The 27,118-nt window shown below is 36.2% G+C and overlaps 1 protein-coding gene across 3 annotated transcripts in view; it reads left to right on the forward strand.

The window, feature by feature from the left end:
* The window catches only part of LOC122520021 (MOXD1 homolog 2), a 180,565-nt gene that overhangs the window by 43,587 nt on the left and 109,860 nt on the right, over window positions 1-27,118 (forward strand). The window contains exon 1 of one of the 3 annotated variants that reach the window (XM_043639904.1): window positions 5,384-5,720. The exons of the other annotated variants lie outside the window; for them this stretch is intronic. The gene's annotated coding sequence lies outside the window, so the exon portion shown is untranslated. Of the gene's footprint in view, window positions 1-5,383; window positions 5,721-27,118 lie in introns of those variants that run through there. 3 annotated transcript variants of the gene reach the window in all.

Genomic DNA, 27,118 nt, shown 5'->3' on the forward strand with positions numbered 1-27,118 from the left:
ATAGCGACTTATTCATTTTTGATCGTATCTCGGATCTCGAATTGATTGCAACTTTGATATCTGGTAAGCTCTATCCTTTTCTCCTCTTTTTTTTTATTTAAATGACAGATTTATATGAGCTCTCGAGGATGCCCGTAAATCGATTAAAAAGCGAAGCGGAATAACGAAATATAAAGCTGGAAAATCGCGGTAGCGATGGAAGAAGGATTTTTATGATATCGCACGGTCTGAACATGGCGATGTGCGAGCGTTAAATATTGTTCACAATATATATATATATATATATTATATTTTTTATATATATATACGAATATACATATATACATATATACATATATACATCAAAGAAGAGTCATAGTTCAGGATTTATCGTCGCGTCGAATCCCGACGATCCAAACAGAGACAATCGAACGAGCCATGCGTCACGTCGACGACGAGTCGACATTGACAAATCCGGCTATTTGAAAAATCGTGCTAGGGATAGACGAAACGATGGAGTCTTCTTCAAGCATACAGTACCAAGAGAGAAAGAGAGAGAAAAGATAAGCTATTACAAACGGCTAAACATCAACTATTTTTCTTCTTTTTTCGATTCGTTCGAGAATTTCTAAACCCTTACTCTGTCTCTCTCTCTGTCTCTCTTTATCTCTTTCTCTTTCTAATGACTTCGATTCAATTCATCGTACTAATTAAAACGATCAAATGTGTCAACCTAATCGTATTTAATTAACTAATATTCCTGGTTAAGTACGTATCGTAATAACAACTATAGTCGGTTAGAGTTTAACGACACAAAGGTAAATATGTTCGACATCCGACAAGAAAGGAAGAGGAAACCGATGAAGCAGTTATTTACGAAGAAGTAGCATCAGCATCCGTCTTTTCACTCGTTTCCTCTACTCTTCCTATAAACCTTCTTCCCTTCCCCAACCCCTAGCCCCACTATCAGCCTTTTCCTTTTCCGTTCTACTCTATCGTAAAGTTTTTTCTGTTTAACTTGACAACGGGCCGCGTTGGGGGGTATGGGGTGGGATGGGATGGGGAGGGGGGTCTGCAATCGGGTCGGGTATGTACGGTTGGCCACATCAAACAGACGAGTGCCCTTTGAAGATGAAAAGCTCACCGTTGCACAACAATTTAATCTTCACGATAATAGCGAGCAGAGCCGGGTCGTAGTTTACGAGGAAAGCCTCTGGAGGAGATTCCTTTTCTCTCTCTCTCTCCCACTCTCCTCCCTCTCCCTCTCCTTTTCGTGGAAAAAGATAGAAGATGTTTACTTCTGTGGGTAGTTAGAGAAAGACTGTTGGAAAAGGAAGAAAGACGGATAAAAGAGAAAGGAGATGTAGTCCGTCAGACATAGAACGCTAGAAGCAACGAGCCAGAGAACAAACGAGCAAACGAACATACTGTGTGTCACATAATTAGGCACGCTCCCTACCGTTATAACGAAGTTTGACAAGCGACAGCGTGCTTTTTCCTCGTTTACTCTCTTCTCTCGATATATATATACTCGTAACTTTATCTCGCTTTGTAGATAAAAAGAGAAAATCAGAGAGAGAGAGAGAGAGAGAGAGAGAGAGAGAGCGCAAGCTTTATAATTTCTTTATTTTACGGGTCGATATCATCGATACTATACACATTTTATATTATTTAATTATTATTAACTACTAACTTAGTTTTCAATTAGCACGAACGTTATTTTATTAATATCGAAAAATAATTTACATTTATTTAACATCTCGGTTTAATTATACTAATTATACGCATTCCAAAAGTTTCGTAATATTATTTAATTCGATTAAAATTATATCACGATAAAATATAATACGTGGTAAAATTATATAATAACGAATCTTCTTCTCGTCGAAATACTTACTTTCTGATATAACTCGTAAACTTCGTTAAGATCTCATTAGAGAAAAAACACCGGTGGTGTATCCTTTTGCCCGTGTTTATAACATAATCTTCGTAATCTTATTTCTTTTGCTTTTATGTTTTAAAAATATTCGTTCGAATACTGCAAAAAGAAAGGAAGTATTTTATTACGTAGTTAATTAGTGAAACATGTACTTTTACACTATACTTTGTGGAGTAAAATAATGAATATGGTAATGATCTTCCTTCTCTTTTTCACATACGTATATATATCTGCATACATAAATGCTTATGCACAGAAACACATACCCATTGCCCATAGACTTTGAATTCTGAAACGTTTCTATCGTGGTATCTATCCACAACGTTGCACTTAAGCACAAACGATCGATTGCATTCGGTCATCTCGAAGTAGAGAGACACATCCGCAAAAACGTATCATTCGTGACCTGATCGTCCTCGTCCTCGTCCTCGTCCTCATCCTCATCCTCGTCGTAGTCGTCGTTGTCGTAGTCGTCGTTGTCGTCGTTGTCGAAGGACCCAAAACGATTGCGAGAGCGTGGCTTGGCTCCTCGCCTGCGGTCTAATACCTTTGGAAATCCTACGATTTCTTTTCTATTCTTTTATTTTCCTCTTAATGTCTCTCGGAAATGTTATTTCATTCGCGATAAAAGAATTCTTCTACCCCGTCGTTAGATATTTTCATCGTAATAGAAAATTTTCTATTAAAACGTTAATGCAATTAGGAAATAAGTTATTCGATTGAAAACGAGGGTGGTGTAATTTACTTTTTGTGATATCTTTTATATCATTCGATTAATTAGATTCAAAATTATAATATATTATAATTTTTATATAATATTTTTTCACAATATTTATCTCTCTCTTTATTGTTTACGTTGTAATTAGAATCGGAAAGGGTGTATAATAAATCGTTTATTTAATAACGTTTCTCGTATAATACATCAAAGTGGCATAAACATTGACGATAGTAATGATATTTAAAATTATGAAATTGCACTTTCGCGAATCCGAGTAAAAAGAGGATCTAAAACGTCGTCGACACAAAGATGACGACGTCTATGTGGATTGCGTCTCGGTGAATACGTTCATTTCAACGGATAACAGGATAACAGTAGGACACTGCAAAGGAAAGCTCGAAATGTTAGAAAGAGAGAGAGAGAGAGAGAGAAGCTTTGTTGGATATAACGTACTCTTGTTGACTAATTAAACCTCTTAGCATCGTCGTTAGCCACGCGTCAGACATGATGCGTTCCGCGCCAACGCGCGCGCGCGAACGTGCATCCGTGCATCTTTTAAACGGAGAATGAGAAGAGAAATATATATAAATTTTAGAGGACTCCACTCGTAGATGCTGCGGATTAATTTCAAAAAAATCTCTGCTTTTCATTGTATTTTCCCATTTTTCTCTTCCTTTTTTGTTTTTTTTTTTTTGTTTTTTTCGTTTAACTCATTTCTCTTTCTTCTTATCTATCCTAATGCAAGCAGCTTTCAGCAAAACATCAAGAATAAGAATTCGCTGAAAAGAACGATTAAATGAAAGGAATGACGAATTTTTGTCTCTATTTTAAAAAGATTTTTAACGATGATTTTATTTTTTGCTCGTTTTTTTGGGCTGGCGGGGGAAGAGAGTGAAAAATACTTGGACTTGTTGCAAAGATTAGTATGTTTTCTTCAACGAATCTTGTTCAATCGTTATACAATAGTTGAAAAGAAATAATCAATATTTTAATAACCAAAAACAGATGGGAGAAGTAGGTGGGGAAAAAGGTGAGGGATGTTTACAGATAGTCAAAAAGAAAACGGGAAAGGGTTTTGATGATCGTTCGCTTTGATCGCCGATGAAAACTGGTCGACGGGGTGGGAGGAAGATTCCTTCCTGGATCGTGGATCGTAGTCGTAAATTCTTCTGACCTCGTTTGATATATACCTTACCTACCTACCTACGCGTGGGTTGAAATCTGAAAGGAATTTTTGTAAAGGAGCGTTCGCTTTAGGTATTTCAACTTTCAAGTTTTTCTACTGACTGAATAATAGAAATAAAAAAAATAATCCTTCCAATATACCGTGGTAAAACTTAAGGTTTCCGGTATGACTATCGGAGTAACATTATTGTTCTCTTCTTCTTTTTTATCGTAAAAATGAATTAGCATTAAATATCCTTTGACAAAATTTATGAGAATAATGTTATTTACTTTTACGATGACGCGGTTTGCTGTTTTATTAAAAGAAGAACAAAAAATAATTTATCGGACTTTATACTCGAAAGATTTTTATCGGACGATTTATTCGAGAGAATGAATTATTATAATTAAATTCGTATTATTTAGTATCGTTGTTAAGGTAAAGATTTTTCTTTTTTTTTTAGTTTGCATTTGTGATACACGAGGTAGTAATTTCGAAAATAAGTTTTACCTTTTCGTCCTGATATTCTAGCACCGAAGGACGTACATACATATATTATCAAAATATAAAACGTTTGTGAGAAAAATCAAAAGCATAATTTATTCAACGAGGAAAATATATCTTCCTCCCTCCCATCCCCATTCGCAAGGAGAAAAGAACAATTTTTCTTAGTCATTTCTTTTCCTTATTTTCTGCGCGATTTAAAATACGCATTTCCACCATGTAGACGATTTTATTTTTCGAGACGAATTTGAATAAAGGATATTCAAATCGTTTGGTATGAAAATTAACGATACGCGTTTTCACGGTTTACATTTCGAAGATTGTTTACAATGGGGGCGGGGAGGGGGGTAAGAAAAATACGACGCTTAGAAAAATGTTTGAGCAGAAATTTCAGTATCGAGATATTCGGATTAGAGTAAAGAAAGAAAGAAAGAAATAAAGAACGAATCGGTTTGAAGAATTTAACTTACAATCAGTTACGAATCGGAAAAGTGTCCGTTCGAGTGGATATATACTCTCGAATATATACCTCTTTTTAAACTGAAAGAGAAAAGAAAGAAAGAAGAATAAGGAGGAAAAAAAGAGTAGGAAAAGAAGCCGAAGAAAAAGAAAGAGAAGGAGAATATTGGTAGAAATACGTTCGAAGTAAAGGAAACTAGAGTATCGTACTCGCACGCTCGCTTGGTTTCACGATTTAAAGTCATTCGTTTAATGCGGATGACTAGATAAGGTATGACTAGGTAGACAGATAAATGGATAGATACATTGTTTTACCGATACTAATACAAATGTCAGATAAACAAATTTTGTAATAAGTTAAAAACACAAACTCGCGAACGATTCAAGGAGAACTGTCATATATTTATATAAATTCCGTATTGGTAAACATACATATCGTGTAGGCGGTACGTCAATGAGTGTTAGCTGTTGGCAAAGTCAGTATACGTTCTCACGGCGAACGAGCAACATCGATCGCGAAATATACATATGTAAATATATGTATGTATATATGTATGTGAGTATTTTTCAAATTACATCAGAATAATCCGCGTGTGTAGAGAGAGAGTAGTCAGCTTAACGTTCTATCTCGCGACGCCCGGTTTCCAAGAGTAAAACGTGCCTCCGGAGTACAGTTATTACCTCCTTCTCCCTACTTCTTCACCTCTTCTCTTGGTTCGTGTCGTTGACGACGCGGTTCGTCGTACTCGTTCTCGTCGTTGATCTCGGCCATTAGTGGAAGCTGTACCAAGTGCCAAAGGGAAAGGAACGGAGAGAAGAAGCAAAAGACGAGAAGAAGAAGAAGAAGAAGAAGGGGAGGAGTTGGAGGAGGAGGAGGAGGAATAAAAAGAGAAGAGGAGAAGAGTACAGCAGATCCGAGCGTGAACAGGAAGATTCTCGGAGCGACAGCTAACATGGTACTGCTCGCATTCTATTTTTCTTTTCTTTCTTTTTTGATTCCCTTTCTTCCTTCGTAGCGTCTTAATGACACCCCTCCATTTACGGACATCCTTCTTTTACTAACTCGATCTTTCTTTCTCACTCTTTCTTCTTTATTTTTTCTTTCCTTTACTCTTGTAGCTTGTTTAAGAGATTTTTGAAATTTTTGCCTACTGATAATTCGCCTTGACAGAAGCCCTCCTCCTTCTCCGCGTTTCCTTATTCCTTTTTAGTTTTTCCTTTTTTTATCTTATTAACTTACTCTGTCTCTTTCTTTCTTTCTTTCTTTCTTTTTTATTCTTTCCGTCTTATTTTCTTTTTCTTTTATCTACTTAGCAGTATAGTTACATTTCTTGATTCATCTTCTTTTTCTTCTTACTTTCACGACAGATCTCACAAATAGGTAGCTTATTCTTGGAGTAGTATAATAGTACGTTTACAATTGGTACAGAAAGACTTTTACCTTCTTCTCACTTTTTCTTTCTTTTTTTCCCTTCAGAGAGTTTTTACAGTCACTAACAATTCGTATCGTATGTGTAATTAAAAACGAGCTCTGCTGGTACGTAGTATATGCTGTGTTATCTTTTTAAAAAATATCGAGAAAGAGCAAAATTCCATCACCGTGATGGAATGTCGTTTTTCAGAATGAAAGAGAGAGAGAGAGAGAGAGAGAGAGTGATGGAAATTCAACTACGTTCTATTATCGTCAAGTTGTTCGCCTCGAAGATTACGCTTGATTTTCCGTCATTTTCGGAATATTTCGATGGCAATAACTTTGTGTATACGCGTGTATAAATGTAAAATAAAATCTCTACAAGTGTAGTAATATCAACTCTTTTAATGTTACATGTTAACGTAAATAACGAGGATTAAACTTTAACAAAATTTCATTCGGTTCAAAGATTCGATATATCTCGCGAATGTCATTTTGTAATTATCGTACGATTCGTTATTGACTGATAGAATTCACGTGACAACGTCGTAAGAAATGTATTTGTAAAGATATTAAATATCGATATAATATCGATGAAACGTTTTATCAAGAACAAATATATATACAATTATTTTATGTATAATAATTTATGTAATATTTTATAGATTTTAAATTCTCTTCCCCCAACCTTCCTACCCAGTTGTGAAACCTTCAGTAAATAAGAAAAGCTTCGAATAAATGGTTTTGAAAAAAAAAAACAATGTTCGGTCTATTGAGAATGATCGATTAGCAGCAACACGGATTGAAATTTGTAACGGTGTCGCTGTCGTTTGCATAAAAGAGAAAAAGAGGGATAACGTGTCGTTCGGATTGACAAGATCGAACAAGGGATGCGCGAACATATTGGCAATGAATTAGAATCACATATTTGCTCGTCTCTGGAGAGATTGAATATTGATGGCATCATAAATAGAACTTTTTTTTTTGTAAATTCACACTCTCTCTCTCTCTCTCTCTCTTTCTCTTTATTCCTCTCTCTTTCTCTTTATCTCTATCTATCTATCTATTCATCTCTCTGTCGGTTTATTGCGTGCTTCATCGCATACGGTACTCCGTGCGAAGAGGTCACGTGTGCGAACACAGAGGTCGACAATACTGATTCTGCTGCTTCTCGACACTATTCCCTTATGAACGTCGACTCGTCCTTCATGTTCCCCCCCTACACCCCCTCCTGCCCCTCTTCCTCCCTTGTTATAACTCCAACCTCTAACAGCCTTCTCATCGTTCCTCGTTGTCCGTCGTTTCTAGCGTTCCACAGGACAACGACGACGAGTACGACTACGACGGGACAAAGTACGTTTACGATGCAATTAAAATTCTTTCTCTCTTAGACGAAACAGAACCCGAAATATATATATACACGTCCTAGCGTTTTATTACTTTGTAATTGATATATATATGAATCTCGTTGTAAACTTTCTCGTTGTTCGGAGGAAAGATATAAATAAAGTAATAGTTTGATAGTTCGATCAATTAAATCGATCTGAAAATAACGCCGGACCCTTCTTTCCCTTTTCTTTCGAAATTCCTTGACCTCTTTTTGGTTTTTTTTTGTTTCTTTATTTCTTTCTCTATTTTTTTTCTTCTTTTCTTGCCTTTCCGTCGTCCTTCGTTTCTTTAAGCGCGACACGTTTCGATGTAATAACTCATGAAACGATTTTGCCATTATAAAAATGAATCCCTCGGGAGATCGTGAAGCGCACGGCATACGAATTGCACGTAGGGATGAAGGACACGTTCCGAAGGACCGTCGAATATCGATAGGATCGACCGCGCGTCGTCTACCTCACAGGAGAATGATCGAATAATGATAGGGTGATACAGGGTAATATTTTTCGTTTATACTACGGAAGGTTACGAACGTTCAACATTTCTTTAATATTTTATCATTATCTCTTATATGAAATCTTTAATGAAAATTGATTAATGTAAATTAAAACGTTATAATACTTATCGTAATATTAATCACGGGAATCACGTTTGCCTCGTGTAGCGCATGTGGAATTTATTTAATTAACAATTATCCAAAAAAAATATTCGAGAATTTAAATTGAATCTTCCAAAGTAGGGGTGTAAGATAATAAAAAACAAAAGATAAAAAACAAGATAAAGATAAATTCGTTGGATAAAGAACGAACCGAGGGAGGAAGAGAGAGGAAAAGAGAAAGAGATAGAGAGAGACCTCGATGACCTAAGAGAAAATTCTCAACGGGAATATGGCAAATGTATTCTGTGATGTCTTCCCGTCCACAGGATCGCAAAAAGACCGAACATTTGAAAAGTTGAGCGTTAAAACACGCGCCCGAGGTAAAAAGTGTGCGTGAGTAGAGAAGGAGGAGGAAGTTGAGTAAAAGAAAAAGGATAAGGTGACTGAGGAAGTATACTACTACTGGTCGCGAGGTCTCGTCTTCGTTGAGGTCGCGCATTTACACAGGCAGGGTCATCCCATGGTCTCCATGGTACCGTTACGGTGCATAGTACATACATACATATTCTCTCAGCGGCCATCTCGCAGGTCCTCTCTTTCTTTCCTCTCTCTCTCTCTCTCTCTCTCTCTTACTCATTGCATATTTTCGTGCATCTCTCGTGTATGCACACGCGTACGTACACGTATATACGTGCAAGCAACACGTGTAAATACAGGGAGAAGAGGGGCCCAGGATATCTTCGGTCACGTACGTTTCTTCGCATGCCCGTTGGCTCTTGGGGAAAACATGAATAAGTCAAGAATGCTTCGTGTATTCCTCCTCCTCCTCTTCCTCCTCTTCCACCTCTTTTTCTCTCTTTCTTTTTCTCTCTGTCTCTTTCCTTTTCGTTTTCGTGCCGCCACTGTCGGTTCCTACGTTTGCTTCTGCTTTTCTGATGATTTGAAACTTTCCGGCCCAAAGTTACGTTTATTTCGTTTCAGGCACCCGGGTGCTTATCTCATTGTATATACCGTGTTTGATTTATACTCATTTGTAAAACGTACACGTTATTAGAGCGCAACTTTTGTTTGAACGTGTCTCCTTATGTTCATTTTCCCTTAGAATTCTAAGAATATTTTCCTATGCTTCACCTTCGTTCGCTTGTTATTTGTTTAAATCCCTAGTTTCTCCAATATTACATTCGTTTTGATATATAACAAGGATATTCCTATACATACAGCATCGAGAAGGTATCGTATTCGAATCCTAGTTTACGAGATGATAAAGGGTCTCAGGTGTTGTTCCATTATCCTTGTTCGGGTTATTCTTGTTTTCCACAAAGTCGAGAATAGTCTAGAGCGATGGATCGAGACTTTCCTAGGAAAGAGGAAGAGGAGAGCTACTCACGAAATCGATCATATCCGTCGTCTTCCAAAAGCAATTTACTTCGTGTCGGTTCGCGAAACATCCGCCGCTAGTTTACGAATTACGAAAAGAACAACTTCGCGTCTAGCTAGTAGAATTATTAATGATTATTGTCGGTTATATTTTGTCCATCTCCATTTTTATATGCCCTGTATAATGGAAAGGAGTGGATGGGTGGGTGGAATTCGGTCGAAATAATATAACTCGATTAATCGATTATCTTTTTTTATCTTTTCGTTCTTTAAATAACGCGAAATATCGTCAAATTGACAATATTGAAAATAAATATTAAAGCAATATTATTTAAACAAATATTGAATACTACAGAAATTCAAAAGGGGGTTAGGAAGGGCGGCAGGAAAAGGGAAGGGAAATCATGATAAAACGCATTTGTTTGTCGAGATATGCTCGATGACAATATTTGAAAATCGTCGATATTCTATAAAAAAAAAAAAAAGAGGAATGTATTCCCGATCGATTTTTCTCATAACATTTCAACGAACGTTGATGTTGAAAAATACTAGGAAGGGGAATATTTTCGAAAAATTTCGTCGCGTTTGCGGTTCAGGCGAATCGATTGAATCGAGGAAGCGAATATTTTTTGCGAAATTTCAATCGACTTTTAATATTATTAATTTTATGATTTCACCTACATATCATCTATCTATCTATCTATCTGTCTGCCACTTGAACGCTGTTTGCCATGAATAAAAAGAGAGAAAGAGAGTGATTTTTCAACATTGACTTGATAATAGTTCTCGTTTGGATTTCAACTAAAAGAGAGCTATTGGTAAATATGAAATTATGAGAGATAGAATAGTAGAAAAGGAATAATTTCCAGTTGAGTGACGTATCACTGGGTGCTGAACAAACAACAGTGTCTAGAATAATAACAGAGAGAAAAAGAGATCGAGAGAGAGAGAGAAAGAAAGAGCGAGAGAGAGAGAGAAAGAAAGAGAAAACAATGGTGGGGGGGTATATACACCAAACGGTGAAGATTATTATCAGAGCACCCGACAGTCGACTTAAAGTTTAATCGTTCGTCTCGATTGCGTGCTTCTAATTTAACGCGCTCGCGATCTTACTCAATGCCAAAGTAAGTAATTATATCTTTCGCAATCGGATAATCATTGTTGAAGAAGAGGCGGGAAGGAGAGAGGAGGAGATTATAGAATCTTGTATACCATTCTTCGTATACTATTTTCAACACACTGACCTAAATTCGAATTATCCCTGCATTATTCTCGAATCGATGAAGATGAATCTTATCACCGTTATACACATAATTGAAATATTTCATCGATACCTTTGGAAAGTATTGAACGCGTATCGATAATAAATCTCTATTATATTTTTAGAAACCTTATATATATATGTACAAATATATCAGTAGATATTTTATTTGAAAAAATGTTCGTTTCAATATACCTACGTATAAAATACGTGTTAGCGAGATATTTTTGTTCGAATTATAAAAACGTATGGATTCATCATCATCGAGAAACAAGAAATATGTATACCCCATCCAATGCATTACGGAATTTTAATATTAGTCGGATATCGAGCTAGAATTTCGAGTATGTGTCGCATTTTCAACTTATAGTATATGCATGTATGCTCTTCTTGCTTTACATCCATTCCATGTTTCTTTTTTTCCTCTCTCTATCTCTCTCTCTCTTTCAATTGTTCGTGTGATCGTAGCTCTCTCTCACTCTCTCTCTCTCTCTCTCTCTCTCTCTCTCTCGCTCTCTCTCTCTCTCTCTTTGACTCTCTCATTTCCGGCTGACGAGAATATATTGCCATAGCGTATTTATATCGTTTGTTCTCGCATTCGTGGTGCAGTACATATAGCGGTTGGAAAATTAGGGACAAATTTACGGCTTGTAAGCAGCAACAGCTACAGCAATGGCCCTGTTGACGTTATTCGGACGAGAAATACGAGTATACGTTGCTCGACGATTCATCCATCTTCTCTGTGGAGGGCGCGTGTCCTCGCGAAGAATTACTGATAACGATGCGCGAGCATCGATCCCTTTTCCCACCCTTTTCCAAAGAACCCTCCTCTCAAACCCTTCCATCCTTCCTACCTTTCTCTCTCTCTCTTTCTCTCTCTCTCTCTCTTTATTCTCACTTATTCATTCACTCGTTCTTTTCTTTCCTTTCCTTTCCTTTCCTTTCCTTTCCTTTCCTTTCCCTTCCCTTTTCTTTTTTCTGTCGATCTTACATGCTTACATTTTATATGGCTTATGTATGATGGTGTAGCATTGCTCGCAAAAGAAATGACGCGGCATAAAAAGAAAGAAGAAGTCGAAAAGCAAAAGAAGAAAAAGATAGAAAGAGAGAGAGAGAGAGAGACAGAGAGAGAGAGAAATATGAAATGGCAACACGAATCGATTTTCCCGACAGGAGAAGAAGAAATGAGCTCACGTATTACGTATTACCTCGACCAACCTATTTGAATGATCGAATGGCTCTGGAGATAGTGGAACTCGCATGTAAAATTTACCGTTCCTCTCATACCAATCGCTGATAGTACACTTTGACCTCTCAAAATAAGATGCAACCTCACTTTTCGTCTAGATGTTTCACAACTGTGTTAGTCCCGTTTTTTAGATTTCTTATTATTTCGATAAAGAAAATATACAAAACATCGATGATATATCGTTGAAGATGGGATTATGTTGATAAATTTTAATTAAACTTTCTTTTTTCTTTTTTTTAAGAAGAAATAAAAAAAGAGGAGAATATAATGAAAAAAGGTAAATCTTCCTAAATCTTCGTAACAACGAGTATCCAGCAGCAGTAAATCTACTTACAAATTTTTCTCCCACTAGTTACACTTTTATTCTTTTTAAAAATCTTTATTTAACTTTATACCTCTCCTGTTTTATTTCTAGTTTTAGGATTAAATAAATATTCACTCGGTACAATTATAACGAGATATTCGGAATACCGTAATAGTTATAGCAAGGAGAATATCTTATCTTCTCTCTCTCTCTCTCTCTCTCTCTCTCACGTATCTACGGGCTGCCTGAATATATTATACAAATATATTCTTATTTAATCGGAGACGTACGTGAGCGTAGGTGGATAAAAAAAAAAAGAAGGAATAAAAAAATATTTCCTTCAACATTATTTTCCTTTTTTCCCATCGGCGTCGTTCGTACTACAAAAATTTCAGTCCCGTTTCAGAGTCATAAATTCCTTTTCGTTGAGGCGTTTTGCAACATGCAAGAAGGAAAAAAAAAGAAAAAAGAAAACAAAAAAAATTGGTCGTAGAAAAATTGCCTCCTTTTTGTGCGTTTGAATGAGAGAAGTCCCACCCCTTTTTTGTTCACTCCTTTCCCCCGAAGAACACTTTTCTTCTAGAATTCTACTGCCGAACTGCGAACTACTGCGTAAAACACAAACCCCTTACTATTCTTTTCTCGTTCTTTTTCTGTCCTCTCTCTCTCTCTTTCTCTCTCTCTTTCCTTTTCTTTTTTCTTCTTCCCTTCTCTTTTTTCCTAGTGTAGGCGGATTGTGTGTTATATTCAAGAAACTAGGTTCCCATGTGGCGCGCGATTTTCTTCTCGCATGAAGGATACATTGTATTCGCAACAGGGGAATTCCATTGTCTTCTTTCATTCTGAAATAATATTCCACGTTATGTCGCGTTGGCTTCTACTTTTCTACCACGTGTATTGTTAAAATTCCCGCTGTCCCTTCTGCGAGCATCCCTTTTCGACCATTTCGGTAGGACAAAGAAAGGGATATACACGCGACCGGAGAAAGAGAGAAAGAGAAGGATTGAGTCAATCTCATTTTTTTTCTTTCTTTTTTTTTTTATTTCTACTTATATTAGTTAGTTTGCTCGTCAGACTGTAATTCGTATCGTCGAGAAGATAACTCGTTAACTTTTCGTTTTTTCCATATTAATTGATCGATTACGATTTAAATAATCACCGTATTGTGCTGAAATGCTACCATATATTCATTGGCTCATTCTAAATCCATTTGTCGTTTTATACGACATCAAATAATTCAATATTGCCAAAACGATTTATAATTAACATTTGGTTTAAGCAATGCATTATCGGTTTGGATGAGATCCATTAGGTGGTTCATTAAATTTTCAATAAATTTTCAATAAATTTGAGTTTCACTTTATTTTGTAGTAATTGCTTCAAACACTTGATTTATTAAAGTACTACTTTATATATATGTATATGTGTGTATTAAAAAGTAAGCCGGTCGTGAGTTTTAACATCTTATTGATTCCATTATCAATTATTTTAAAAGGAGGTACTTTAATTAAATGCCTCGATTGTATTAAAATAAACTGTTATTAAATGAACAGTTAGATTTTTTTTTCACGAAAAGTATCTCATAATATTTCAACGCACGGCGAGTAAGTGATTGTCCAAGCCATTTTACCTTTTAAAGCATAGGTAGTCAACTTTGGTATTTCCGAGTCGATTGACAAATGGTTAATAGAGTAACCATGACCAATTATGGGAAGCCGTGTTTAGTAGTTTTGCAAATTGTTCCATATCATCCTGTTATGTTCTTTACGCGAGTCCTGCAAAGGAAGCGTATCGTTTACACGTAGAATTATTTTATAAAATACCGCTTACTGTTTTCCTACAAGCTTACCTATTATTTTTTTCTTATTTATCCTATTTTTTTTTTATCATATTACATACGATTATACGATTACTTGACCGGAAAAAAGAAGAAAATATGTATTAATATTCCTCTTTGTGTAAAATTCTTCTATCCATTATAAATATAAAATAGCTTTAGGCAATATTTGATATCGTATTGGAAAGAAAGGAAGAAAATAAAATATTATATAAATCAATTTTATTGATGGCTTTGTAAAAGTCTACACAAAAAGAAAGAAGATATACAAACCGTAGGAATTTGATTGTAATAAAAATTTGTCAACGTATATGGCTTCCATCATAAAATCTCGAGATTTGGATCAACTAAATTTCTGCGATATCGCATGTACCAACTTAGGCATATGTTAACAGCGGATCGTAACAGGGTTGTGTGTAGATGTGTGTGTGTTCATTGTCATGAAAGTGAAAACCAAAGCATGGAGAAATACGAGGGAGCTTGAGAACGCGATTCTCGCTTGGATATTAACTTTGTCCAATCATGCAGCCGAGTAGTTTCGTTGCTTCGATATTATCACGTATCGTTGGCAAAATTTAAACGATTCTTCTCGATATATCATCCCTACTCGATTACGATCGAGATCGTTCGTTAATTGAAAATCGAAATCGAACCTAACTAAATATACAAATTTATCAAATTTGGATATTTTTTGTTTTAATAATAAAAACAAAAGAGATTTTATACAAAAGATTTCATTCTCTCGTTTCTATCATACAATATTACGCCACACAATTGTTAAACGTTAATGCAAAGAAACAACAAATCACGCATATTACTACCTTTATATCGATATTCTTTTATCATAAGACCAGATATTGGCGTCAACGAAAGCTACCCTTTTTTTCTTGCTGAACTATAGTTCAACATTTTCCTCTTCTTTTTCTCCCCTTTCTCTCTTTTCTTTTGTACGACGTAAACTTATTTCCGCGAATATTGCAGTAAATATGAAAGAGACAGAGAGAGAGAGAGAGAGAGGGAGAGAGAGAGAGAGAGAAAATACAAGACGATTGTAATTTTTCGTTAGAAAGGAAAGAAAGGAGAATGCAAGAGGGAAAACTAAGAAACGTCGATTTATTTATCCTGAAGAAGATTTTTTTCCTTTTTTTTCTTTTTTCCATTCGAAAGAATAAATAAATTATTGCCGTTACTTTGACAATGAAAAGGCTGCTTTTAAATTTGCGAGTAGCATTTTATCTTTTAATATCATATATGCACATACATGAATGCAATATGCAATTTTATTCGTTTAATAAAATATATTTTCCTTTTTTATGTTACAGGTAAGCTTCGAGATAAAACTATCCTCTCCTTATTAGAAAGAAACAATTTTCTATTCTATACGTAAGTTTATTCTGAATTATTTTTGTGTCCACGTATTTACATATTTATATACCCGTGAAAGTTCGAAAGAAAACAAAAACTGGGACATTTTGGTATAGTTTTTCGAGGGATTCGAATGTTTTTTTCCGTCATCAAACGATAGCAATTTGTACAAAAGATCTTGGAATTAAATATTCGAGTTTACGAACAATTCAGTGATCATTGACATTTGTTAAGTCATCAAAAAAGGTTTCTGTTTTATTTTAAAAATTAGAAATAAGGAAAAAGACCGATGGATAAGACGAAGAAGAAAAAAAAAGAATAAAAAAAAACAGAAGCAAAATAAGAAGCATAATTTCCCGAGGGTTAAACAGTTTCATTCTCCTAGATCTAATTTCCTTCCATCAAGATGCGTCGTACCAAGGATACATTTCTCTCTATATTCCCTATACGTATATATTCCTTTCTCTTTAGAATACGGCTCGTTTCTCTGTTGTTATTGTTGTTGTTGTTGTAAACTCGTCAGTCGGAATTACGTCCCCAATGTAAATCTCTTTGCATTCTTGCGCGCTTGCACATGCTAGTTTTCTCTTCCCAACCATCCCCTCGTAAGCGCACATATATACCACGCTCGAACAATTTAAAGCTCGATTACTCGACTTGACTTCGCGTGTTTCTGAAAGCGAACTGTTAATATTGTAATCCTCTAACAAGAAGATACGATTTCGATGCTATCGTGACGATAAGTTTGCACTCGGTCCAAATTTGCATTCATTTGTTTTTTTTCTGTTTTCATTCCTTTGAATACAAATTATTATCTTGCTTATTGTCGAAAAAAAGTTTCTTATTTTTTTCTTTTTTTCTTCTTGCTCTCATTAGTGGACAATTATGTATTTTTAATTCGTTACTTTCAGATATTAACGTTGCACGTGATTATAATATTCATAAGAATATGATAATTCGATTTAATTCGTAGATACAACTTGACATAAAATTACTTTGGGAAATTATTCGTCAAAAATGAACGATTAAACGATACAAATGATAACAAGCATGTAATATAGGGAAGAATGAGAAAATAATTGAAGCGGGATGTAATTGAGAGAAGTCGGTACATACCACGCTTAATTAATACATAGTTATTCAGGAAAGTAAAGAGAACATTTCTATATACAGGTAGTTAGAGAGAGATTGTGTGTGCATGCAATGTACTTACATATGTACCCACTTAAATATGTTGGTATTGAAAACGCGCATATAATATAATAGTTATTTCCATGCTCTGTGTTTTGCCGAGAGAGAAAGAGACACGCGTATACACACACACACACGCGCGTCATATACGTGGTAATTTCAGGTGCTTTCAAGCGTGTGGAATATTCTACCGAAGTTACACGCTATCTCCCGTTCGTTGTGCTTTCAAACGAGCTAATAAAAATGACAACTTAAGGAAGTCGTATATCCACGAGAAAGAGACGTAAGATCAGAGACCGAGAGTTAAAAGCAAAATGATCGGATTTGAAGGAAAAAACAAATTACGTGGAACAAGGAAAAAGAAAAATAAAGAGATTATATGTCGTTCCTTAATAAATGATAATAATCAAAATAAGTAATGTGGGATGCGAGCACCTCCAAGCCAAACACTTAAGTAGGTGTTCGTGAGGAGATTGGACGGTGGGCCCTGGATAGCTCAATTGGTTAAAGAGCAGTCGCCCGGAAAGCGGAAGATCCGGGTTCGAGTCCCGGTCCAGTCTGTCCAATTGCCCAATTTTTTCACGAATCCTACAGTAATTTGGATCAAAGAAGGAATCAAAAAATATCAATTATTTAATAAAGATAATTAAGAATAATTACTCATTATAATTATCGTAGATAAGACTGCGTCTAGTAGTTAATACCTAGCTGGTCTCAAGTCCAGACAAAAGAGGAGGGTTCGAGGGTGAGGCTAGCAACCTACCCTCGGTAAAAACAATAAAGCGCTCCCGGAAATAGCAATAAAAGCTATAACAGGACGAAGTCCTAATAAAAAGAAGAAGAAGAAGATAATTATCGTAAGTTAAACGTTACTATTGAAATTTGATCCTCTTATCAAGGATTATCGTAACTTTCTTATCTATTTCTAAGTAGAATCAAATCCTATATGATTTTTCATTATTTCTTAAGCATCATTTTATCCTTTTTAGACATGTATCACACGGATAGAGTAAAAGATTTCTTTTCGAAGCTTTTTCCCTTTTCCTTTCCTTTTATAACTCTTTACCTATCTTACATTTTTCTTCCCTTTTTTTCTTTTTTTAATTCTTTTAGAAAAGAACGCTTGAAAAATAATCGCGATGGAGGATTCGCATGAAATACAATTTCCGGTAGAGATCAAACGTAGAAAGAGAAAGAAAGTACCTAAGCGTGGGAGTGCAACGAAGACGTCACGAAGAGGATAATTCAGCATGTCTTATTCGTGAAGCTAAACGTGAAAAGTATTTTGCCGTGAGAATAAATGAACAGCCCGCCCCGTATTTTCAATTTTCATCTAACTTCCTGCTCTTATTATTTCCTGTCTTTTACATTCTGCATCATCTCACGAATACACGTTTAACGTGTAACCACGCACAGATGTCAACGTAAAAAGCAAAACCATCTCGGACTCATGAGGTTTACGGCTATTATAGCAAACGTAATCCCTTGCAGGGCTGGGTTATGGGGTTCTTTTTCTTCTTTTTATTTATTCATTCTCTCTGTCTCTCTCTCTCTCTCTTTCTATTCTTTTCCTTTTTTATCCTTCTCTTTCGTAGATCCGTTCAGAATCTTTTTCTACGCGACCACGCTTCGGCATTTTCACTTTTGATTTCGCAGGGTGAGGAGGAAAGCGAAGGGGAGGGGTGGAAGAAGGGGATTAACACACTCCGTCGTCCATGGTATCGAAGTTAAGCCTCCTCCTTCTTTCCTCTCTATATTTTTCTTTCTTTCTTTCTTTCTTTCGGTAGTCATGATACAGGATTATATGAACGCTTGAAATATTGCTCCAGCTACGAGACTTTATTTCGTTCCTTCGTTCGTTCATCCGTCCGCGTGAGAGTTCATTGGTTTACTTTTCAACAAATTTTTCGATTTCTTTGGCACCGTTTTATTTTCTTCCCTTTAGACCGTGGTAGAAACTTCGTATCTGTGTAAAACAAAAAACAAGAAATAGATCATTATTTCACTTCTTTCTCGTTAAGATATATTATGTATATTTGTAAAAAAATTTAAATTATATTTTGGTCCTCTTTTTGGTATTTAATTTTGAAAGTACGCACGTGTGTGTTATCCCGTAAAAATAATCGTAACGGGTTCGAGTAAGTAAGCTTGAGGAATACATCGAAGGCTCTTTAAAAATTTGAAACCATGATACCATTGATGTAGCATCGAAGCATCACGATGCCTAGTATCATATTATGTGATCACGATACTATAGTATAACAGTTACTACAACATGATACCTATTAGTGCAAGTATCGTAGGTATCGTGTCGTACTAGTTGAACAACGAATACGGGGGAGAGAACTGCGAGCAAGAGAGGACAAGAGAGAAGGGTAGATCCAACAAACGGCCATATAAGCAGACGTATTGGTTGTATCACAGGGGGGGAAAGTGGAATCAGATTACCTGTCTTGGAACGATTGCTAAATCGGATCCGTTTTGATAGTAGGAGTTTAATATCGGTAAAACATTGAATAATACAATATTTTTCCTCTGAGCGATCTTTTCGAATTCTCTTTGTCGCATATACAATCTTGCAAACGATTGTATGCAGATAAATATATATACGTATATATTATATATATATTTTTTTTTTGACAATATTATTCCAAGTACTTTTCGATCGTAAAGACATGACAAATTGTTGAAATTTTTTCTTTATCGGTATAAATAATCGACTAACTAAATTATTGTTAGATTTATGTATTAGTTATATTAGAGGTTATATATTAATGATTTATCATATTCGATATGAAAAAAAGAATGAAATGACAAAGAATAACAATAATATCCGTAGTTTCCATTAACCGGAAACATTAGTTGGAGTTATGAAAGAGAAATAAAAGATATATACCCTTAATATTTGGCCATTGGATTTCCAGTTTCCGAGTAGTCGCGTGCATTTAATATCAACACGTTATTGTACGGATGCATCTCTGTGCTCAAACACTGGTATCTCTCTCTCTCTCTTTCTCTCTCTCTCTCTCTCTCTCATTCTCTCTCTCCCATTCTCTTTGGAATGGGCGAGAAGAGACCCTCGTTGGATACTACTCCTCACAAAGGCATCGTCTTCTCAGACAGCATCGGCATTGTATTGTATATACAGGGTGTCTTTGCCAGCTTATACTTATGTAACGTGAACCTACAAACACACGTAAAGGAACGTCATACTTATATCGTAGTACCAGCATCAGGATCGTTGTGGTGGCATCATCGAACCCCATTCTCAAAGTCTGCTCTTTAAACCAACGATAGATGCGAGGGAGATGAAGGTGAGGGACGTGTGGATGGAGAAAGACACACCAGCTGGCATTCAACAACGAGCTAGGGATTGTAGAGAGAATGAGTATGCGTCTGTATATATATATGAGAAAGAGAAAGAGAAAGAGTAGTAGGTGAAGGGGAGAAACGCGTGCAAGGATTCTCAGGACCCTGCCTGACATAATCCAACGTCGAACGAATAGCATGGACATTCGTGGTGTCGTCTTCGTTTCGGATTGTCAGATTTTTGATCTAAAAGAATGTTTAGTATTTTTCTTATTTTTTTTTGCTTTCTTTTTTCCTCCCCTCTCTTTCTATCCGTTGTTGGTCTAACGGTAATATTTGATACGACATGATTTGAATAGTAATACGTTATTGTATTCGAATAACTGTAATAAAATGTTTATAATATTGTGATTATAAATTTATTATTTTTATTAGTTTTTTTTTTTTTTTAATATTTTCAGTTTAATGTAACGAAATGAAAAATAAATTTGTTGACGATGATTTTTAATCGACAAATCTATTGGTAACTTACTGTCAACCTGTAATATAGTATACTTTAACGCATATCCAACGAATTATTATATCACATTTAGATTATATTTTTATCTAATTATAAATTAAGGTTAATTTGAGTTCAACGCGTAGAACGAGACTTTTCCTCTGTATACTCCTTGTACCCATGGTAATGTAGCTAGCGCGATGAATAACAAAATAAGGTAGAGAGAGAGAGCAATGTGGCCGTGGACGAAATTAACTCTTTCTTTTTGCGTTTAAATCAAGCGAGTTCGTAGTTAATTTTACGTGTACTACGTGTGTCTCTTTTTCTTTATCATACCTACCGACACGTGCGTCACTATGCGAATGAAAGAGACGGAAAGAGTGCAATGCCACTGTTAAATAGTCCCCGATGGTAATTGCGACTGCTCGGGAATAAATAAAAACGTAAACTCGAAATTCCTCTTTTTCTATTATCTTGTTTTTTCTTTCCCCTTTTTTCTTTTCGCTGACTCCTAGTTGCGAATGTTCCTTTCTCCCGTAGAATTATTTTTTGCAATATCCCCGAAGCGATTCGCCGCTGTAAATGCGCGAACGTATTTTTCAAAAGAAATGCTATTTTCTAGTCTGTTGTGCGGTTATATCGTAGTTTCGAGAATACGCATTGTTTTCTATCCAAGAACCCAAACCACCCTGTTTGTAAAGTTGCTAACGACTGAAAATTCACGAATTAAGGACTTAAGTGGTTCTCTTTCTCTCTTTCTCTCTCTCTCTCTCTCTCTCTCTCTCTCTCTCTCTCTAAGCCCAAAATGAGTTTATGTTAATACGTTAGAGAGAAAGTTCGCTTACGGACAAAACAGACAAAAACTTCGGCGCATTTCCTTTTAAACTCTCCGCGCGTTGGAAGCGAATTTAAGTATTTATGATTAGGAGGGTGGGAGGGTGGAAAGCTTCGCGAGAGGAGCTCACGAGCTTAAATGTTAGCCGCAAACATCGTGAGAAATAGGAGGAAACGCGAGAGAATGAGGGAAGAATAAGATAAAGGCTTTCTCCACATCCCCCATATAAATATCCAGAGTGAGATATAAATAAAGAGAAAGAAAAAGAGAGTGAGAGAGAAAGAGGGGAGGGGGAAGAGAGGAGGACATCACTATCGAGATACGAGTCGGAATAAAAAACGCGTGTTTAATGTTTCTCGGAAATCGTCCATGGGCTTTTTTTTATTTCTTTTCTCTTTTCTCTTTTCTTCCGAGTTGCAAATTGGAAAGCTTTTTGTTTTTATTTTTTTTCTTTTTTATTTTTATTTTTTTCCCAACGATTTTTCCACTCGATTCTCCAAACCTTCAACGTTCTGGAAAATGATTAGAAGCGATCGACGACCTCAATACGCTTTTGAGTCTCTGTTTCGGAAGGGAAAACCCATTGAATCTTAACCGAACGTTATACCCGTGTGTTCGTGTTAAATAAAAAAAACGAAAAAGAGAGAGAGAGAGAGAGAGAGAGAGAGAGAGAAAATACAAGAAAGCGGAAACACAACGATCGTTACAAAATTTTATCCCCCATTCATCATCGATTATTATTTACTCGCGTTATTATGTGTGTGTGTGTGTGTGTGTGTGTGTGTGTGTATGTATGTGTCTATGTATTATTTCATTTGTTAGATCGATTTTTCATTTTAGTCTTTCTCTCTCTATCTTTCTCTCTTGTTTCCTATTTATGCTTAACGATGAAACACAAGCAAAGCAATGCGACTAAAACATGGAATTCATTTGGAATTCCTTCGTATGCAAACACGCGCTTGCACAAAATTAGTTGGTTACGTAGAACCGAATTAATTATCTCTGATAATACGTGCATTAATTTTCGTAGCCGATATATATCGTTGGGTTGGGGAAGAGGAGGAGGAGGGAAAAGAGGGGCGGGGGGTTAAACTAACAAATATCGATCAATGTTTCAAATATAAAAATATATATCGGGTTACAATGATCGTCTAAATGGAAATATTTCTAATATCGCACAATAATTCGTGTCAAAAATTGATTTCAACAATTCGCACGATAAATAAGCAGAATTTAATTTATTAGACGTTAAAAATTTATATTAATCAAAGTGAAATCAAAAATTGGTAAAGGTACAATTGGATTATCCGTAATTTTTATTTTTCTTATGCGTCGCGTAATGCGCGGAATCTTCTCGAGGTTCATTAAACGTCCCCACCGTTAGTTTTCATTTAACTCGGAACTAATTCGAAATAACAATTTACTTTTCATGACTGGGCGGGACCGCCCTCCCCCTCCCTTCTTTTTGCCCCTTTCCTCCTGCATCGTTAGTTCTTCTCCACACCTTTTCGACAACGTGGACGTTATAAAATCCAACATGCATTTACTTAGTTTCTTTTCATTTTCTCTTCCTCGTCGAGAGAGCACCAACTCTTTCGAGCAATTTCAACCCCTCAGCCCCCGCCCTCCTCCCATCCTCATCCTCCTATATGTTCTCTTTTTCTCTTTCAACCCTTGCCCGACGACCTTTAACTATTCGACTTTGCGTCGCGACCGGTAATTTGCTTTTTATCGCAAGTCTGCCATCGAGAGTAGAGGAAAGGGTAGAGAGGAAAAGTTTTACTCGTTCCTCGCAAAGAGGCTCGTGTTCATGAATTTTATTAAGATTTTCGATAAAATAAAAAAGACGAAAAGGAAAAGAAAAAAGAGGCCGCTAGTAGTATCTACTACTTCCTTCTCTTTCTTCTCATCTCTCCGAACAGATATCGTCACCGTCTGAGAGTGAGATTCTCCGAGCTGACGCGTCTTCGTGATTCTTGACACATTTCTTGCGCATTTTATTTCAATTCCGAATAAGATGGAATGAAGGGAACGAAAAAAGAAAGAAGAAGGAACTAAATGTTTCTATTAAAGTTTCTAATCAATTTCATCCTAAATATAATTAATAATTAAAGTCAAATATTTATACACGCAGACTTGACAATAAAAAGACAAGAAAAATAAAGTATTGAAAAACAATAAGAAAGGATAAACGAAAAAAAAAAACAAAGGATTTGAAGAAAAAAAAATCCTCTAAATAACGTAAGAATGTTAAATGCGTAGCCATATATAAGAATTAAAATTATACATCGTCAAAATCGCATGGTTCGTGACTCTAACGATCCCCATAGTTCTCGAACCATTCATTAGCTCATTAAGTATACTTTTATCCAACGGAAGACGTTGTTTTATAGTAATCCTTCTTACTCACACTTTTCCCAACACTGGAACCTCTCTCTCTCTCTCTCTCTCCTCTTTCATTCTCATATTATTTCTCAAGGAAATGGAGCATGTCCATGGTCATAAAATTAAGGACGAAGGGGAAAGGAAAGGATAGAAAGAAAGGAAGGAGGGAAGGAAGGAAGGAAGGAAGGAAGAAACGATTAATATTACATAGTTGGGTGTATATGAAGGCGTTCTTGCACTAAGCTGAAATTCCAAAGCTCGTTTCGAAACTAGGCGCGTGTCTTTGAACAAGAGACTTGAACGATATTCCCTCTCTCTCTCTTAATCTATCTATCTATCTCTATCACTATTTTTGCTTGTGTAAAGGCGTTACGGATAGGACGCAAGCGCGTATCTGCAGATTTATAACCGGGCGACCGAGCAAAAGGTGTCGCCTGGGAATGAGTAATGATATATTTGCCCGCATGCGAGGCGTTTCGAGATCGTCGGATACGTTTCGAACGTTCTTACCAGAAAGAGAGAGAGAGAAGGAGAGAGTGGGAGATACGTGTGAGATACGTGAGAGAGAGAAAGGTGAACGTTGGTGCAATACGAAAACGACGACGTTGCACACGGATACCCACCTTCCTTTAGTACCACCACCTTCGTATCTTTGATCGTCATCCTTCCTTTTAGGAGCAGCTACCAACCGAATTTCTCTATCTTTCTCTATCGCAAACCTCGTTATTACCGAAATTCGTCTAGCTTCCAAACTCATTCGCGATAAAGACTACCAACTTTGGTCAAGAACAGTTTCATAATCATCATTAGTCCAGAATGACATAGGTAAAAACATTTTCGACAAGTATCTTCAAACACGATTTTGTTAACAACCTTTCATTTAATTGTTTTCATTAATTCAGACAAATTGATTTAAATCGTAACGATAAACAAGTCACTTTTTTAATATATTAATTTTTTTATTCGTACACGTTTAATTAGATAGATATCATATCTCTTGTATCGGTTTATAAACGTAATTAGTTAGTTGACACAAAGCTATCATTAGGAGCAATTATATTTCATAATTAATTTATCGATCGATCCGTTTATTTTCCATTTTCATTCCTTACCGTGAGATATTATTGATTATTTACTATATTTAAATATTTTTCCAAGTGATTAAAAATAAAAACAAGACAAGTTTGAATTATCCCGTGTTGCTATTATAGTTCGCCAAGAAAACAAGAGCATCAGAGTTACGTGTACTCGAGTTGGTATCAACAAGAACGAGTAATGATAATGTTCCTCTGAATACGAGATGTCGTCTTAAGATCAAGAATCATACTACTACCACCTTTTCGAGATTCTTGAGGTTACCGGGTGGATGTTGAGAAAGTATGCTTTCTGTGACGATTTTTTTTTCTTCTTTTCTCTTTTTTTCTTTTTTTTTTTTTTTAACGAAAACAAACGCGTCTTCCATCTTCCTCCACTTTTATATCGTGTTGCGTACGAATATTCATGGTATTCGCCTACTACTCTACTACTCTACTTTATCTTTTTCTCTTTTCTCTCTCTTTCGTTTTCCTCTTATTCAAATCGTCGTTCCTTTGAGCATGTAGAAAGAGGGAGGAACGAACGGTAGGTAGTAGTAGTAGTAGTAGTAGTAGTAGTACTAATAGTAAAGGTAGAAAAAGAGAAACGCGTCTTTTACAGAATATTAATACTGGCTCTTTTTCCATCTACCCGAGTACAGACGACCTTCCACCTGGTGCTCCAGTTTAAGAATCGTGACCAGTGCGAAGAAGAGGAAGAGAATTCGAGAAAGAGATAGAACGATATATATCCGCGGGCGAAAGTATAGAAAGGGTCTTCTTCTCCCTGCGTATTACTGCTTTCTTTCCAATCAAGCTGAACCTTTTTCTATCCTTCTCCCTTGCTTTACCTCTGCCCTCTCCCTCGCACTTCTTCTTTCTCACTCTTTCTTTGTAATTTTAAATAAAGAAAAAAAGAGAGCCACGACGTGCTTCATTTTACTAACAAAAATGGTCCTTCGAGACGATGAGAATTTTTCCTCTCGCGCGAAATGCACTCACTCTCTCCTTCCTCATCTTCTTCTTCTTCTTCTTCTTCTTCCTCTTCTTCTTCTTCGTCTTCTTCTTCGTGAATACATACTTGAAATAAGTTTTTCCCTAAGGAGAAGTCTCTTCTTCATTTTGAACTCTATGATTTTCTTGCCAACCTGGACGAATATTTCACCTTTTAGTTTAGCGAAATTAATTTAATTTGAAAAAAAAGACAAAGAAAAAAAAGGAAAAATTATTTTTCCCCGGCCCCCTCCCCTCTTCCATTTTATCTAAGAGTCTCTCAAAATTTATCCAAGATACATCTTATATACTCAAATGTTAATGTTGAAACTAGAATTTAGGGGCATTATCATTGCCGTGTTAAAACTCTAACGATAAAACTGGGTCGACTTCTTATCGCCACGAAATAACAAAAGCTAGCTCTCCGGTAATTAATTTTCCTCGACTTCCCGAGCCTTTTTTATTTTTTCGCGTCATCGAATCTTTTGCCATGTTTTTCTTTCTTTCTTTCTTTCATTCTTTCGCACTCTAGCAGTATTTCATCTTAAAAAAGAAAATAAAATAAACAATAAGTAACAAGAAGAACGAGAGGAAAAGACAAGAAAGAGAGAAAGAGAGATAGAATCAAGGTGGACGAATGTTACTTTACAAAAGCAGATGTCCGAAGATCTTTTTTCCTCCCGCTCCCCGTAAGAAAAGGGAAGAAGAGAAGTGCCGACAAAAAGCCGTCGTCTTGCTCCGGCTCGTGAATTTCGAAAAACGAAGTAAACACGTGTTTATTCGCGCAGAAGAATTCTAAAACGAGTGGGGGGGAGGAGCGGGGAACGAAACGAATACGAGTAGCGAGCACCTCTTCGTCGATGGTTGGTTGGGTCCGTCCAGTCGTGAAAGGAGCTCCGAAGTAAATACGTGCGATTGTTCCCTCGTCAAACCGCATGAATAAATAATAAACTAGGTACAATCGCTCGGAGGGATGTTGTATCGTTCATCCCCCTCTAACTCTCTCTCTCTCTCTCTTTCTTTCTTTGTTGTATTAAGGAGAAGAAAGAAGGATAGGAGGATAGAGCTTGCTGCCTCTTCTTCCGCCTCTTTTCGTTGTACATCGGCAAGAGAAAATATAAATATTTCTATATTAAATCCTACTTAAAACGATCCTTTACAGTTGGCTCGAGGTACGGTCTCTCTTTCCTCCTCTCACTCATTCACTCACTCACTCAGTCTTAATGCTTTTCAATAGGCCGAGGATCAAAATAACGTAGTGAGAGATAAAAGATAGAT

The sequence above is a fragment of the Polistes fuscatus genome, unplaced genomic scaffold, assembly GCF_010416935.1.
Source record: "Polistes fuscatus isolate 324 unplaced genomic scaffold, CU_Pfus_HIC Scaffold3, whole genome shotgun sequence".
Lineage (NCBI taxonomy): Eukaryota > Metazoa > Arthropoda > Insecta > Hymenoptera > Vespidae > Polistes > Polistes fuscatus.